This window comes from Anomaloglossus baeobatrachus, chromosome 2 (assembly GCF_048569485.1).
Source record: "Anomaloglossus baeobatrachus isolate aAnoBae1 chromosome 2, aAnoBae1.hap1, whole genome shotgun sequence".
Taxonomy (NCBI): Eukaryota; Metazoa; Chordata; class Amphibia; order Anura; family Aromobatidae; genus Anomaloglossus; species Anomaloglossus baeobatrachus.
Genome location: NC_134354.1, coordinates 584,955,012 through 584,973,576, shown reverse-complemented (window position 1 = coordinate 584,973,576; position 18,565 = coordinate 584,955,012). Strand labels below are relative to the sequence as shown.

The 18,565-nt window shown below is 46.4% G+C and overlaps 1 protein-coding gene across 2 annotated transcripts in view; it reads left to right on the top strand.

Annotated features, from left to right (window-relative positions):
- The window catches only part of NDFIP2 (Nedd4 family interacting protein 2), a 193,789-nt gene that overhangs the window by 98,515 nt on the left and 76,709 nt on the right, over nt 1–18,565 (top strand). The gene's annotated exons all lie outside the window — the stretch shown is intronic.

Below are 18,565 nucleotides of genomic sequence, written 5' to 3'. Positions count from 1 at the left end.
TCTCCAGGGGGGCGGGACAGTTTTTCCCGCTAAGTTTCGTTTCTCCTCTCTGGCCTTGGTGGGTGGGCACAGCACTTTGCGCCATTCTGTCACCCAGTCCATGAAGGGCGGACACACCCAGATGGGGTCATTACACATAGCACCTGTCGTTTTCAATGGCCGCCAGTGTACAATCTCTTTAATATACAGTCTGTAGGCGCACAGTACCCGCGGTTGCGGGCATGAAATCCTGTTCTTGACGCCAAGTTGACGCGCCCATGGGGTCTGTGGGTTACCAGTCACCGGGCTACGGCTCTTCTCCTGGGCCGCCGCAGTGGACTTGCTCGGTTCTGTGACCACGACAGTGTCCATAAAGATGGGGATGGGGAAGCTGGGGCTAGTTGTTAGTGATGCCACCTGCAGTGTACGGCTATAATGGGAGCCGCCGCTCCGGAGGATCTCTCTGTTCTGGGGCGGATGGTAACGCAGCTCAGGTGTTGCAGCTCTCCACAGGTAGAGCTTGGCCCCAGGGAGGATGATAGAAGTAGTAGTCGCCTATGGCGCAGGGGCGCGATGTTGAGAGTGCTGGCAGTAGCGGGACGACACAGAGGGTGCAGTTTAAGTTCTTTACTCGCTGGAAGCACACCGCCGTTGGAATACCTGGCTGCGCTGTGATGGACTTCATCCGATCCCAGATACTTCGGAGGTCGAGGCCGGTGTTTCCTTCTGTGCGTCTCATTTCGACGGTTTCCCTCCACCCCAGCTCCTGGGCCGTGGAACGGGTCACTGGTGCCTTCTGCACTCCTTTGAACCCTAGAATCCCCCTTGTTTCCTAAGAACCCGGGCCGAGCTTCCAGCTCCAGACCACGGGCCCTCGACTGTACGTGCCCTTGCTTGCTTATCTCCTAATGAGTGCGACCTGGCACTTTCTGCATCCAGAGCTGACTGCTTACTATGTGAGATGGCTCCTAACTCCCCTGTTGGTGCCCCGCCTCCCGGGTTCCTGAACTAGTGGGAAAAAGGTCCCATACCTTGTGATGGCCACCCCAGCACCTACCCTAGCCCAGTCCCAGTGGAAGAGCTCCCGTTTTATGTGTTGGTTGATTGTGTTGTTTGTTGTTTACTGGCGACGACCTCCTCCATATCTGAGATGAATACTGCACCTCGGGTGAGGTACAGTACCTTGTGGCGCCTGAATTTTTAGATTTGGGCATCTAGGAGAGCTGAGAAACCTGTGCCTACCTCCATCAGGCTCTCAATAGAGATTGGCACCGCACTGTCAATGTACAATCAGAGGAGTAGGCGTACTGGACTGCACATGACATTGTAGTCTGAGCAATCATAAGCACTGCTGCTCAAACAAACATGGCAAATAACAGGTCAGACCTTAACAAAACCGGCGTCCCTGAATTTTGTTAACCCTTGCAGCCAGCAGTCTTCAGATTTCATAGCAAAAACATGCTGACAGATTTTCTTTAAGATATTAACCTATTTTTTTTTTCCTTTACAGCTCATTGCCTAGGATCGTGACCACCACTGCTGTGTAGCTTGTAAGCACTGGGATTATTGAATAACACAGGGCTGCAGTGATGACAGCCAGCTTCAAAACAGTCCTTTAATAGCAAAAAGCTTCTAAGCACCGCGCATGTTCTGGTTTCTAGCAGTGGTGGTCTGTCTCCAAGGTAACGAGCTGTCAACAAGGAAAGTGTTAATAGTCTCAAGAAGTGTGAAAATTTTAATACAGATTTTGCCACATGCTGCTTATTTTTAGGGGCTCTTCGACAGTACCCTGTTATGAAGATGGAAATAATTCATTAATGTTAAACTCTATTATCAACATTTCAAGATTTTCTTAGTGAAAGAATTGTCCTTTCAGTCCATCTGAGCGCGCATATGGAGGGCACACTGACCTTTATGCTAGTACACACGAGGGTCCCTCCTCACAGACCGCAGCATGCGCTGGTTTTGTGGATGGGAACGTGCTAATTTTAATTGTGCTGAATGGCATTTAGCACTTGCGTCCATCTGGGAGGTGAAGAAGCACATGGAGCTGTACAAGGATACAGTCACATCTTCATTTTGCACAATAATCACACGTTTATCTGCACACAGCCTTAATAATAATGTTCAAGAAAGAAAATGTCTTCCCTCTTAAGTTAGCAGCATTGTAACAGGTCATCCTAAAAGACAGGGGGCATGGAAGTGTTAAACCACCTGGCAAATGTCTGTCTAGCTAGGGAAAAGGAACGCTAGCTCTGCAGTCTTTCACTTGCAGCAGCATCTGGAAACTTCAATATGTGCAGTGCCAATGTATTCCAAATCCGTGTCCAAAATACACAGCAAGCGCTCGAGTTTAGAATAAGACAAATACAATAAGTCCTTTGAAATCGACATAACCCCCTGTGATCCGAAGGGAAATTATTCACACTAATGACACATTGTGTAAGCCGCGAGCTCTGCCCAAATCCCTCATTTCCCACACAGACGCACCTTTCATTTTATTAAAGTAATGAATTTGATCGTGTGACCCTTCTCCAGCTATTCTGCCCAGATCATTTCATATTGGGAAAATTGCAGTACATTAATCATTCATCATCTCTGCTCATACCTAAGTAGAAAAGTGCACCGAAGCTTCCGGTGATTATGCTCGCGGGCTGCTCTCGCGGCAGAGGCGTTTTGTCATATTTAGACACATAGCTGTTTCCTGCGCCTGTCGCTGAACTATTCAAGTCACCTGTAGCCGCTAATTTGCTGCAAGCATTTGCTAAAGTAAAAATACCCGTCATCAGGAACCTTTCCCGTTGCCATTATTATTGTTATTCGGCATTTTAAAGTTCACCCGCTCCTTCCTCCCTGCTAGAAGCTTCTTACCCAGTCGTACTGAAGTAACATTAGTGCAGAGTCTATTTTTACCAGTGACCTGTAGCGGAGCCGAATAATGACTTGAAGCAAAAGCAGAAAGTACTTTGATGCCTACAAGGCTATCAAAATTGTGTTCTGCTCGAGTCTACAGTTCTCCTTTGCTGCATACATTTCCCTTTACAATATTAGATCAGCCTGCTAAAAATTGAAATTTATGTGCACATTTAATTCAGCGACGGTGATTATTAAATAAAATATGATTTTGGGGGAAAACATTAGCATTTTCTGTAATGTTTGGGCTTTGTCACCCAATTAAAAGAGGATTACATAAAAGAGACGGGGATTGTGTATGAAAATCTTACAGGACCTCCTAAGGCTACTTTCACACATCCGGTTTGAGCAGTGCGGCTCAATCCGGCTGTGAAACCTATGCAACGGATGCGGCGAAAACACCGCATCCTTTGCATAAGTTTTTACATGCGGCCCGTCCGTTTTTTTCCGGTTGCGGCACGCTACTGAGCATGCGCAGTGGAAGAAACCGCATGCGGCGGCCGGATGCGTTTTTTCCGCATCGCGCCGCATCCGGTGTCCATAGGCATGCATTGAAAAATGCGCCGCAGCGGCCGGATGCGGCGCGATGCGGTTTTTTTGCCGGAGCAAAAAACGTTGCAGGCAGCGTTCCATCCGGCCGCGGCATCGGCTAAATCTGCCGCATGCGGCAAAAAACGGACCGAACGCAAGCCCATGCGGCACAATACGGCACTAATGTAAGTCTATGCAAAAAAAACCCGCAACCGGCGGCAAAAAAAAACGGTTGCGTTTTTTCTGCACAGCGCCGTATTGTGCCGCAGAGCAAAAAACGGATGTGTGAAAGTAGCCTAAGAGTTATAAGTTTTATGCCTCTGCTTTTCATAGCACCAACATATTCCTCAATGCTCTACAAACATTCCCTATTCTTATCTCTTTTAAAGCTTGGGAGAAAACTATAGTAACCAGTTAACATGAAGAGAACATGCAAACTCCTTTCAGATGATGTCCTTGGTGGATTTGAATGCAGGACCCCAGAGCTGCAAGACAAAAGTGCTGATTACCGGACCTGAGTATGTTAGACAGCGAGAGTAGAGAGAACCTACTAGATTGTAGGTCACTTTTAGAGCTCATTTACCCAGCAGAGCCCTGTTCACAGAATCTATAAAACTGTCACACTAGGTATGGGTTATACCAAAGGAACGATAAAAGGGGGGAGGGAAACCCTGTTTCTAGGGAAGGGAAAAGATAGTGACCCACTGGTAAAAACCTGCTGCTGGCCCCTGGCCTCCCTGATGTCCATAGATAGGTTCCGCGCCAACCAGGGTACCTAGGCCCCGGCTTACCATGAACTAGGCCCTGTTTAGTGACCGGACGGGATGTGCACTAGTCAACCCCACTAAAGCTGGGTTTACACACTGCAACATCGCAAAGGACATCGCTGTAACGTCACCGGTTTTGTGACGTAACAGCGACCTCCCTAAGTTTCTGTTGAGTCGCTGGTGAGCTGTCAAACAGGCAAACCTGGCCAACAACGCAACAGCGATCCGGACCTGCAGAGCGACCTAGCTGGTTGTTGGGGACGTTGATAAGCAGCTTTTTGAAAGGGAAGTTGCTAACAAAGTCGCTGCAAAGTCTTTCACACACTGAAACTTTCTAGCGATGCATGCTGCACAGCGGGAAACAAAGGACCTAGGAATGGTCCTGAACGATTTGTAGCGATCAGCAACTTCACAGCAGGGGCCAGGTCGCTGATGTGTTTCACACACTGCAACATCGCAAACGACATCGCTATTGCGTCACAAAACCGGTGACGTTACAGCGATGTCGTTTGAGATGTTGCAGTGTGTAAACCCAGCTTAAGACTTAAAGAACACAGGGAAAACAAACGGGAATGCAAACGGACAACTTATTTGCAAGAGGACTTTGGGAGAACATACAACAATGTGTTATTACAGGTGAATTTTCAAGCCAACTGTAACAGTGTGTCCCTCCCCCGCCTTTGCTCATGGTGTAATATTCTGTCTCTCCTTGACTGTCCTGTATGTACTACTGGTGGGGGATTGTTTGTTCTTCTCAGCATGGGACTTCTCCAATCCACAACTTGGTAAACAAGAAAGAGCCAGGACTTCTAAAGTCCATTCATGTATCAAGTGTCCAGGCGGAGTTGGACTCTACTGCCCACCTAAGGGGCTGATCCCAGGAGAGAAGAACAATAAGACCCATGTTAGGTCAGTTAGTTGGATTTCGGCTGGAGAAGGACTAGGATCTATAGCTGAGGCTGGATCCTAGGGCCTGTGTATTGACTATTACAGACTGGAGATCAGTGGCCACGTGGGATTGTGTTTTGTTGTTCACCCTGTTGGACTCAAGGAACTCATGTAAGGACCATTGCCATATTTTCCCTGGCGTTGGAATACCGGGAGATGCCCCTGGATCTTTTGTTTTGTTGTGGACTCCTTGCAGACTTTAAGGATCTATATTTATGTTTGGTGCTTTATCTTTGTGGTTCCAATAAAGCCCTTTGGATTGTTCCTTGGCCTGGCGTCCCTTACTGCTCTGCCGCATACTCCGTCACACCAACTACTTGCATTCTGGACAGCTTAGGAAAACTAAACTATCACCCTCAGCAAACCAAAGAGAAAATTCAGGTTTATACCGTGTGTCCACCCATATCCTGTCCACCGCCATTAACTTGAGACCGGCGGCAGCTATAGGCATAGAAGTGGTGTCTAGGTATATTAAAATAGCCATTTGCAATGAAACCACCTATTGTGCCACCTGGTGGAAAACAACGTTAGCATTTTTATCTTGAAAACGGAACGAGATAGAGGGAAAAAAAGTGAATTAAAAGAATTGTAGGGCATCATCAATTCAATACGAATCGACACTTTGCATACAGAAATGCTATGATTAGAAAGTGTAAAACTCACAAGGCTGCGGACGTGAAGCGATACCTCATAGAGACCTTCCTACAAGAATTGATGCCCTACAACTTTGTAATTCACTTTTTTTCTCTAAAATAGATAAAATTGCTAACTCCGTTGTTTTACACCTGGTGGCGCTATAGGTGGTTTCATTGTGTAGCGCATAGCTACTTTACTATAACTAGACACCACTTCTATGCCTGTAGCTGCCGCCGTTCTCAAGTTAATGGCGGTGGACAGGAAATGGGTGGACACGCTGTATAGACTAAGAGTGTGGATAAGTATTTGCAGCTGGACTGCCAAGATATCTGCAAATTCCAAAAGGAAGGAGTTAAATCTTAACCCTGAAGACACATGAAACTCCATTCACACATAGGAAGAATGAATGGAATATCAAGGAGCAGTATGTGCAGCCAGACACCACAGTTTGTCAACCGTGACATACCCGTGAAACAAACGTTGCCAAACAAGTCCCTTTCGATAAGAATTGGGATGACCACAGCTGAAAATATTATTGTGCTGCTGAATAAGGATGAGTTTTCACACAAGTAGAGCAGTGTTCCCCCAACTCCAGTCCTCAAGAGCCACCGGTAGCATATCTTTTCAGGATTTCCTTAGTTTTGCACAGATGATGGAACCCAGGTGATTATATTGTCACCTGTCTGATACTAAGAAAATTATGAAAGCGTGCACAGTTTGTGGCACTTGAGGGCTGGAGTTGTGGAACACTGGTGTAAAATATAGTTTATTATTCAACACTTTTCAGGGCTGTACTAGCCCATCTTTTTTTTCTCCAAGAAAAAATGTCCAGTCTCTAGCCTTTTCTTGAAAAGGGGCTAGCACAGCCCTGAAATGCGTTGAACAATAAACTGCTTATATTCTACATTGGTTGTCCCCAACCGTTCTTACCTTGAGTCATTGAATTCAGCTATGAAACAGGGTTGTGAGCCACATACAAAGCCCCCAATACCTGTATGACGGTCAAAACGTCCTCATAGATATCACACTGAGTCAGTATACTCACAATTGGGGTTTCCCACCTTGCCACCATTGAGGTCAAGATATAAATGTTAAGCTGGAGATTGATATTGAATGATATTGGCAGACAAAGGGGTGATTGAAGCTGGATGCGATAGTGAAGTGGGAGTACTTGATGCAACAATGCCGAATGGAATTTTATGTGCATCCACATATGATCTTCTGTGCAGTGCTACTCAGAAAAGTCACCGTCTGAAGATTCTTCAGAAATGTTTTCGACCTGATGCTAATAGACTAAACTGGTATATAGCCACGACCAACTCATCATGGACCGCCAAGGAACATACACACAATTTTTTTGGAACAAAAGCCAACAATGGTGGGTAAACCCCCCTCCCCTCCCCCACCCCACTCCTTTTCCCCTCAAAATGCTAATGTCTCAATAACTTGTCATGTGGCCTTGAGCATCAATTATAGCTCAACAACGATTTCTCATGCTGTTCACTAGTCCAGTTATTGTTTGCTAAGGCAGTTCATCCCACCCTTCTTGCAGGACGGCATACAGTCATTGAGGTTCTGCGGTACAGAGTTACGAGCCTTTGTACAGTGACTCAGCTGATTCCCCTAGGTTTTCTATGGGATTCAGGTCTGGATAAAGTGCAGGCCATTCTATTTGAGGTACCCCAGTCTCCAGCAGCCGTTCCCTAATGATGCGACCTCAGTGAGCTTCAGCATTGTCGTCCATGAAGATAAAATTGGGCCTCTTTTTGTTCATGCAGATCCACAATGACTGGATTAATTGTTTTTTAAGTAGTAGGGGCTTGACACTGTACCAGTCAATGTGTAGGGCAGTTGTGTATTGACTAGGCACACTAGGTAACACCACCACCAAATGCTCATCTGGTGACAACAGTGGCTGTTGCATAACACTGTTTTTGATGTATCCAATAGCGTTAGCAGCTATCATTTCTGCTCAGCGTGAATCGACTTTAATCAGTGAGCAGCACTGAGGCCCACTGGTCCCTCATCCAGCAAAACAATAATGCCTGTGCTTGGTAGTGTGGTTGGGTACCCTTGCAGGTAGTCTAGCACGCAGACCATGCTGATGTACACGGTTTCGAATGGTCTGATGCGACACTTGGGTGCCTCTCGCATCTCTTAAATGTGCCTGTTGCATTCATCTTCCGGTTCCGAAGGGGCATTGTCCACAATGAAGCAGTCATCAGTGTGGGATGTGGTAAAAGAATGTCCACTTCTACGCCTTTCTGTGACTCTTCCAGTCTCTCTGTATATCTGTTGCAACCTGCTAATGACACTCTGTAAGGCCTAAAACACACTTCCGCAAAAAAAACGTCCGTGTGACACGGTCCGTTTTTCGGGTCCGTGTTCCGTTTTTTTGGGGCGTTTCTCCGGTACGTATGGCATCCGTGTGATGGCGTATGCGAGCCATGTGTACGTGTAAAATGTCCGTGTTTGTGTCTAAAATGCCCGTGTATGTGTACGTGGAATGTACGGGTGGAATGTCCGTTTGTGTGTTGCACAATGTCGTTGATACATGTCGGCTGACAGCAGACAGAGTTGCGCGATGAGAATGAACTCGGGTGAACTTCACCCGACTTCATTGTCATGCCACGGCTCTGTCTGTGTGCCGCGTACTGATTAGCGGTCACCTGTGAAAGATTCACCAGTGACCGCTAATCCCCTGAGTGACTGAAGTGAGCAGCCCTCTCTCTCATACTTACCGCTCCCCGATCACCAGCGCGGCGAGGAACAGTTGTGCAGAGAATACGCGGCAACAATTACTTTGAATATGGCGGCCGCTCATTAATCAATCTCTTATTCCCTGCTATCCCCACCCACAGACGCCTGTGATTGGTTGCAGTCAGACACGCCCCCCACGCTGAGTGACAACTGTCTCACTGCACCCAATCACAGCAGCCGGTGGGTGTGTCTATACTGTGCAGTAAAATAAATAAATAAATAATTAAAAAAAACGGCGTGCGGTCCCCCCAATTTTAATACCAGCCAGATAAAGCCATACGGCTGCAGGCTGGTATTCTCAGGATGGGGAGCCCCACGTTATGGGGAGCCCCCGAGCCTAACAATATCAGTCAGCAGCTGCCCAGAATTGCCGCATACATTATATGCGACAGTTCTGGGACTGTACCCGGCTCTTCCCGATTTGCCCTGGTGCGTTGGCAAATCGGGGTAATAAGGAGTTTTTGGCAGCCCATAGCTGCCAATAAGTCCTAGATTAATCATGTCAGGCGTCTCCCCGAGATACCTTCCATGATTAATCTGTAAATTACAGTAAATAAACACACACACCCGAACAATCCTTTATTAGAAAAAAAAAACACAAACATATACCCTGGTTCACCACTTTAATAAGCCCGAAAAAGCCCTCCATGTCCAGCGTACTCCAGGATGGTCCAGCGTCGCTTCCAGCTGTGCTGCATGAAGGTGACCAGAGCTGCAGAAGACACCGCCGCTCCTGTCACCTCCACGCAGTTAATGAAGGGAATGGCGCGATCAGCTGAGCTGCCACTGAGGTTACTCGCAGCCAATGCTGAATACAGCTGATCGCGCTATTCCCTTCATTAGCTGCGTGGAGCTGACAGGAGCGGCTGTGTCTTCTGCAGCTCCGGTCACCTTCATGCAGCAGAGCTGGATGCGACGCTGGACCATCCTGGAGTACGCCGGACATGGAGGGCTTTTTCGGGCTTATTAAAGTGGTGAACCAGGGTATATGTTTGTTTTTTTTTTTTTCTTTCTAATAAAGGATTGTTCGGGTGTGTGTGTTTATTTACTGTAATTTACAGATTAATCATGGAAGGTATCTCGGGGAGACGCCTGACATGATTAATCTAGGACTTATTGGCAGCTATGGGCTGCCAAAAACTCCTTATTACCCCGATTTGCCAACGCACCAGGGCAAATCGAGAAGAGCCGGGTACAGTCCCAGAACTGTCGCATATAATGTATGCGGCAATTTTGGGCGGCTGCTGACTGATATTGTTAGGCTGGGGGGCTCCCCATAATGTTGGGGCTCCCCATCCTGAGAATACCAGCCTGCAGCCATATGGCTTTATCTGGCTGGTATTAAAATTGGGGAGGACCGCACGCCGGTTTTTTTAATTATTTATTTATTTTACTGCACAGTATAGACACGCCCACCGGCTGCTGTGATTGGGTGCAAGACATCAAATCCGGGACTGGAGAAAAACAGGTTTAACACCGCGCTTGAAGACCTGTTTTTCTCCAGTCCCGGATTTGATGTCTTGCTTGTACAACAGGGCTGCTGCTGGACCACCTTAGCACTCGCCTATGCCATTAAAGGGGTTGTGACTGGCACAACCCGACCAGGTGAGTGCACCATTTCCTTATACCTCTTACCCAGTAAATCGGGTAATACCCTATTGCGCCTTCTCTCTCCCATCTTTAGTTTGCTCAAGTGATTGGGTGCAGTGAGACACCTGTCACTCAGCCTGGGGGGCGTGTGTGACTGCAACCAATCACAGTCGTCTGTGGGTGAGGAAAGCAGGGAATACGAGATTGATTAATGAGCGGCCGACATATTCAAAGTAATTGTTGCCGCGTATTCTCTGCACAGCTGTTTCTCGCCGCGCTGGTGATCGGGGAGCGGTATGAGCCGGGGGAAGAAAAAAACCGAGCGCCAATGTAAGTATGACTGAGAACAGCAGGAAAAAAGGTAAGTATACTGAATTTAATTTAAAAAAAATTAAGATTGCTAGTGTAAAAACGCACACGCACGAAACGTGCTGAACACGGACATACTCCGTGTGCGGTACATGCAGGCACGGACCCATAGACTAAAGCGGGTCTGTGCCTGCATGCTGCCGGCCAAAAACGGACATGTCGTCCGTGTAGAAAAGCTCACACACGTACTTGCCACACGGTCACATGTTCCGTGTGATTTTACGTGTGTGTGCCATCTACCATTGAATAACATGGGTCTCCGTGTGTACGTGTCTCCGGTACGTGCAAATACGTACCGCACACGTACAAATTACACGGATGTGTGTTGCGGGTCTAACACTGTAAGCTCAGTAGCCACTTCTGCCTGAGATCAACCTGCTTCAAGCCTTGCAATGGCGAGGTACTGTTCAACAATTGTTAGCTGTCATCTTGGTTTCACGATGTCAAAACGTGAACTTCCTGATAATGAGCACTGTTTAAATACGGTTTCTAATCGACCCTGAAATTCATTGGGTGAATTCATGGATCTGCTGTGAATTTTGCCATTAAGCTCCTTGTAAGAGAACAGCAAGTTGTGCAAAAAGTCCTGAAACATTTAACAGTTGGATTCGTGCATTCAAGAGTTTACAGAAGGTCACATTAAATTCACCTGAGAAGGTTAGAGGACATTCTAGGATCATTCTGAAGTTTCATCTGAAAGCCAAATATCCTTAACCTTCTGTGAGTAATGCTTTTTTTTCTGTTGACACACCGTTTATACATTGTGCAAAAAGGTGTGAAAATGCATTTTTAAGGCAATGTAGAGGTAAATCTGTTTTTTACTACTTATTGTTATTACTAATATATTGAAATAGTGGAGCCATTTACTCTGACCTCTGGATAATGGTGTTATTTGTACAGCCGTATATAATTAATGTGTAGGCTGCCTTAAATTATCCTAATTGTGTGGAGAAGAAGTGAGTAGATCAACCCCTTAACTAGTACTGTGGAGTTGGCCTATTACATTGACCTTGATGCTAATAGCCGTGTTATCAGCATTGATAGGATGATTATGGGCTCATTAGTAAACGGGACATGTAGAGACTAGTGTCCGCCCTGCATTCGTCTGCACATCAGAGATCATCATTTCCATTAGGATACAAGAGGGCACATAGCTGCTATAAAGCAGATAAGCGGACTGTGACGGGAGACTTTCAATGTAATATTCATTTCACAAATACGTCAGGTTTACTCTGTATAATGCGGCTCAGCCGGCACTTTCCCAAGCTGGTATGTGCCTGATGATTAGCAGTGAGGCTGGGGCAACACGGCCACAAAACACATCTGTGCAACTTGTCTAGTCTGTTAGGGCTGGGAGTTTGCTGTAACATAAAGGCCAAATTGCAGCTAAGTCCCATGTGACTTTCATTGAAGGCTACGGTAAGTCAGTTGCTAGTGAGCAGTAACAGAAAATTTGGAAACGTGTGACTGTCACAGTACTACATCATAGGAAACGGGGATGTCCAATCCATAGTGCAATTTCAGTGTCACACTTCACACGTTGCCATATAGCCATTGCCTAATGCAAACTAGCTGGGTGATATCAACATGCAGTAAACCTGAGCATGCACTCACATGCTGATAATGAAAATTTAAAGGTCATGTCCACCTTTACTGCTGGTTTTTTATAGTCGGCCCTGTGCGCACTTACCGGATTTGGCCGCGGATTTTCTGCATGTTTCGCTACAGAAAGAAAATGTTCACAACATCTCTGCAGTGAATCACCAGCAAAACCTATGGGAAGAAAAAAATCCTGTGCGCACTAGGCGGATTTTGACAGCTGCATGTTTTGCTGTGGGATTCCCGCAGCAAAAACAATTGCATGTCACTTCTTTTCTGCACGTCGCTGCGGGATTTCACTTCATTGACTCCAATGTAATCGTGAAATTCCGCAGGGAATAACGCAGGCAGCAAATTCTGTGCGGTTCACTGCGTTTTCCTGCGGTATTTCGCGGTTTACCTGAGGTAATGTACATGACTTGCCTGCTGTTCTGCAGGGAAGTGATGTCATTATGACAGGAAGAGGAAGCGGAGCAGAGAGTAAACACACACACAGATCAGACACAGACAGACATCACAAACATAGAACACAGACATATAGAACACACATAGAAAGCAAACGGAAATATAGAAAAAAAAACTCGTGGGCTCCGCCGTATTTTTACCGTTTAGCCGAGGTAAGCACACAGCGGCGGCCTGGTATTCTCAGGCTGGGGAGGGAGAGGGGCAGGGTTAATGTCCCCCGCCTCCCTCCCACCTCCCGCAGCCGAGAATATCAGCCGCAGCTGCCCCGGGACTGTCGCATGCATTATGCGGCAGTACCGGAGTGTCCCCGGCTCTTCTTGTTGCCGTGATGCAGTGGCAATCAAGGTAATGTAAGGAGTTAATGGCGGTGGATCACCGCCATTAACTCCAGGCTTGATCATGGCATCGTCTGAGACAGCTGACATGATCAACCCGTAAGTAAAGTGAAAAAACACACACAGAAAAATACTTTATTTTAAATAAAACACAAATAAGCCTCGTTCACCCTTTTATTAACCCTCCCGAAACTAAGCTCTGACGTAATCCACAGCTACGGCGTCCTGCGATGCTTGTATCCAGCCGCGACTGACACAGCCACTGCTGAATGCAGCCTCGCAGCGAGACAGCAGAGGTAACCAAAGGGCATTTCCCACGGCCGGTAATGTGAACTCACTACCGACCATGAGAAATGCAGTGTGTGCTCACTGGGACTCTATCTAGCTATCTAGCTATCTAGCTATCTAGCTATCTATCTAGCTATCTAGCTATCTAGCTATCTAGCTATCTTGCTATCTATCCCTCTGTGTGTCTATCTATCTATTCTTCTGTCTATTTCTCTATCTCAGAATGAAATGACTTTTTTTTTTCTTCTTCAATGTGCTTTATTGCATTGAATGCAATAAAGCACATGTACCAACCCGCACGCGGCAATACTGCGAACAATACCTCAGCAAACCGCATGCGGTTTTCGGGTGCGGTTTGCCGCGTTTTTTTACCGCGGGTGCGGTAATCTTTGAATACCTGCGGAATTTTCTTGAGAAAATTCCATTTTTCAGTGCGCACAGGGCGGAATCTGTCATCACGTCTTTGCCATGTGATCTGAAGGCTGCATTCTCTAAAGCTGGGTTCACACATGGCGACAGCGACAACGACGTCGCTCTTACGCCACCATTTTCTGTGACGCAACAGCGACCTTGTAAGTCGCTGTTATGATCGCTGCTTAGCTGTCAAACACAGCAGACGCAGCAGCGATCATAACGACACGCGTCGCTGTGCTACATGTGCAGAGAGCAGTGAGCCAGACATACTGCTTAGCGCTGGCTCCCTGCACTCCTAGCTACAGTACACATCGGGTTAATTACCCGATGTGTACTGCAGCTACATGTGCAGAGAGCAGGGAGCCGGCACTGGCAGCGAGAGCGGCGGACGCTGGTAACGAAGGTAAATATCGGGTAACCAGGGAAAGGGCTTCCCTTGGTTACCCGATGTTTACCCTGTTTACAGCTTACCGCAGCTGCCAGATGCCGGCTACTGCTCCCTGCTCGCTTCATTTTGTCGCTCTCTCGCTGTCACACACAGCGATGTGTGCGTCACAGCGGGAGAGCGATGACCAAAAAATGAAGCTGGACATTCAGCAACGAGCGGCGACCTCCCAGCAGGGGCCAGCTCGTTGCTGGATGTCACACACAGCGACGGGACGTCGCTGCTATGTCACAGAAACTGGTGACGTAGCAGTGACGTAGTTGTCGTCGTCGCTGTTTGTGACACCACCTCAAGGGTTAACATCAGATTACAGCCCTGCATCTCTTATCTTAAAGTGTGTTTTGTTTACCTGTAATGTTAGTTTAAGCTTCCTTGCTTTATTATTAGGGGTACTTCTCACATAGCGAGATCGCTAGCCAGATCGCTGCTGAGTCACGGTTTTTGTGATGCACCAGTGACCTCATCAGCGATCTCGCTGTGTGTGACACTGATCAGCGATCTGGCCTCTGCTGTGAAATCGCTGATCGTTACACACAGTGCTGGTTTATTTTTTGGACGTTGCTCTCCCGCTGAGAAGCACACATTGCTGTGTTTGACAGCAAGAGAGCAACAATCTGAATGTGCAGGGAGAAGGGAGCCGGCTTCTGGCAGCCTGCGGTAAGCTGTAACCAAGGTAAATATCGGGTAACCAAGCGAAGCGCTTTGCTTGGTTACCCGATATTTACCTTTGGTTACTAGTGTACGCCGCTCTCAGGCTGCCAGTGCCGGCTCCCTGCACACGTAGCCAGAGTACACATCGTGTAACTAAGCAAAGCGGTTTGCTTATTAACCCTATGTGTACTCTGGCTAGGAGTGCAGGGAGCCAGCGCTCAGTGGTGTGTGCTGGTAACCAGGGTAAATATCGGGTAACCAAGCGAAGTGCTTTGCTTGGTTAACCGATATTTACCTTAGTTACCAAGCGCAGCATCGCTTCCATGCGTCGCTGGGGGCTGGTCACTGGTCACTGGTGAGATCTGCCTGACTGACAGCTCACCAGCGACCATGTAGCGACGCACCAGCGATCCTGACCAGGTCAGATCGCTGGAGCGTCGCTAAAGTGTGACAGCACCCTTAAGTCTGATTGAGGAGCAAGTGAGCAAAAGTCCTACTCCGCCCCCTTCTGTGATTAGCAGCTTTTGTGTATGGAAATGTACACTGAAAGCCTGGTGTGGGCGGAGCGGCTTGTTAAGCTTTGCTACATGCAAAAAAATATCTTTTGATTATATCAGAACAGCTACACCCAGCAAAATAAGTGATACATCATCAGATTCAGGATGGCTTTGCCTATATCGTGCTGCTTTTGGAGGTAGCAAAAACCTGCTGACAGATTCCCTTTAATTAATCTAAAATTAAAGCACCATTCCAGCAGTTTTTTTTTATTTTTTATCAGTGCAAAAGTGGTGCTATAAATCTAAGTCCCCTTCCCCCATCTTATACTCAACCTCTGGCATCTTCATCTATTATCAGCGCCGCTTTAGTCGGTCTTGGGCAGTTTGTAACCTTTTGGCAGCTCCAGTGTTTCATAGAGTGCGTCAGAGGTCACAATTCAGTACAAGTCTATGAGAGCCTCATCCTGGCTCTCATAGACTTGTATTGAGAAGTTGTGATGTGACCTCTAACTAGAAGCTACGGTCACAAGATGGTGCTGTGGGACTGGAAGGTGAAGACGCCAAAGGGTAAACAAAAGGTCGGGGGGACGGAACTTAAATTTAAAGCACCAATCAAGCACTCAAAAACCGCTGGAGTGGTGCTTTAAAAAAAGTTCTAAGCAAAAAAAAAAAAAAGTTTGTTTCACTTTGTTCCTGCGGCTTCTGTGCAGACTGTCTCCATAGTAACAAAGAAATCCTGTAGAATCTGGTGGAGCTGTAACGCTCCCTTCTGTCCTCACTTCATGGTAATCTACCCAGTGTTGGCATACAGCAGGGACCAAGGGATGAAATCTAACTTCAGGATGGCTATGTAGTTATAGTTCTACAGACAATAGAGTTTTCATTTTCTTTGTGTTTTTTTTTCTTTTTTTAATTTATGTGATTAACATAAAGGTTTATATTCTGGTTTTCACACTGAGCACTACAGGCTGGCACTTCTTTTCTATGGCTCATTTGCCGGCTTTACTGTATAGATTGGGGACATGATGAGCGGAGTCGCCTCTTTATCATTAGCAGATGCTTGAGTTGATCACTTTATTGTACTGGCCGCCTACTTAGGGCAAGATATCACTAGTAGACACTACACAAATAAGATGCCCTGGAGGCTTATAACCTGAAAATGTAGTGTCCTATGGGATTAATATATGTATAAATCCATAATGGAGATTGGAGAACAATTTGCAAGTAAACCCATAAGCATTGTATCCTGGAAACAGAAGTATACGAGCACCCTTGACTTGCTATATGGTTGATCAGCACTGTAATAAAGGAGATATGCCAGGCCCCCGTACACATGAGATGGCTGTCTGCTGTCTGCTGTATGATGGTTCTACCGATTGTTTAGCCAGCAGCTATGTCTGACTCTCCCATACACAGGAGTGCTCGCACTGCCGAAGGATCCTGCGTTCTCTAGAAGAGAACCCCTTCCAGACATGTCCTGCCTGTGGCTTATCTTGTGGCGGGGGAAAAAAAAGGATCATGAAAAAATTGGACATTACACTTTCTTAACTCCCCCCGAAAATCTATGGTCAGTGACCCCCTAAACATTAAACTATTAGCCGAACTATGTCGGTGGGTTCAGCCAACAGTAGTCTAATGTGTATGGTGGGGCTTAAGTCTAGTCTTGATATATTTTATATCTTTTTAAAGTTAAAAATAACATGATTTAAGGAGAGCGCAATCACATGCAACAGTACACATGGTTTTCTTACCGCTGCTCAGTTAGCACGTCCATTTTTGCATGCAGTTTTGCCAATCTCTCATTTTGGGGCTACACCACATGACTTAGCCTGGTTTTGTCATTGTGGGCATGCAGTTTTTTTCACACCATTTATCAGACACTCCAGATTCATGAAGACACATGCATCTCTGTGAATCAGCCGTGTCTGGCTCCAACATGCCACCTCATCAAGACGGGTGAAAACCATTTCCGTATTGATGGATCGGGGCCTATATAATGTAACGACCCATAAGGATTTCATGTCCTCATTCATTCGGCAGCATAAATGAGGAGGCTGATGTGGCACACTCCTCGTGCCTCTTCTGAGAGGGGCTTTCTTCATGTACAGTTGGGTATAGGAGTTTTGTAAGATACATTTGTACTCCGAGAGAAGAGTCTCCTCTTCTGTTTGTTTGGTGGTGATCTTCCAGCATTTAGACAATTCTAATATGTACCAATTTTTTACTATTTATTATACCTGTACCGTATATGCATTGAGATCTACAGTGCCATCAACCTTTGTGTATTGTATAATCTACTTTTTAGTCCTTCATCAGCAGCTGTGATAATGCATGCGACTTACTCCAGACTCCTCTTTATAACATCAGGGAACTGTTAGGATGAATGATTTACTGACCTACATGAAGCATCATTTTGCTTCAAATAGTGTCATAAAATTGCCAAACATGCCTTGCACCCTGTTCAATTAGGCTGCCTTCACACATCCAGTTTTAGCAGTGCGGCTCAATCCGGCTCAAAAACCTATGCAACGGATGCGTCGAAAAAAACTGATCCGTTGTATAAGTTTTTCCATGCGGCCCGTCCGTTTTTTGACAGATGCGGCTTGGTACTGAGCATGCGCAGTGCAAAAAACCGCATGCGGCGGCCAGATGCGGTTTCCGCCGCAGGACGCCGCATCCGGCATCCATAGGCTTGCATTGTAAATCGCACCGCATCGTGCCGGATTCGGCGCAATGCGATTTTTTTCGCCACACAAAAAAAGTGCCAGGCAACATTCCATCCGGCCACCACATGGGCTAAATATGCCGCATCCGTCAAAAAACGGACGCAAAGCAAGGCCATGCGGCACAATACGGCGCTAATGCAAGTCTATGCGGAAAAACGCAACCAGCGGCAAAAAAAAGGTTGTGTTTATTCTGCAAAGCGCCGGATTGTGCCGCACTACAAAAACCGGATGTGTGAAAGCAGCCTTAAACGCTTTGCTTGTGCTTTACGAGAGGGCATGACTTTACAGCAACAGGCCATTGCTTAAAAAACCAACAACACCATGCTTTATGCCAAAATGTTACCACTAGATCTTGACAAGGTAAGCCAAACAATGAGAGGTGTAAAGTTAGACAACAGAAGCTAAATATGCACCAAATTTCTAATCCGTTTTTTAGGATCTCTAGTGTGAATTTACGCTTCCTAAAAATGAGACCGACCTATAAATCTGCCCCATTGTGCGGTTAGGACAGATATAAGAAATGTTGTGAAATAACCATGGAACAATTATCACTCTTACAGATTACTAGCACCTGTATATATGCACTAAGATTGCCTTAGATTAAATTTATTTTCTGTGTCCCAAATGTCCTAATCATGGTAGAAAACTAACT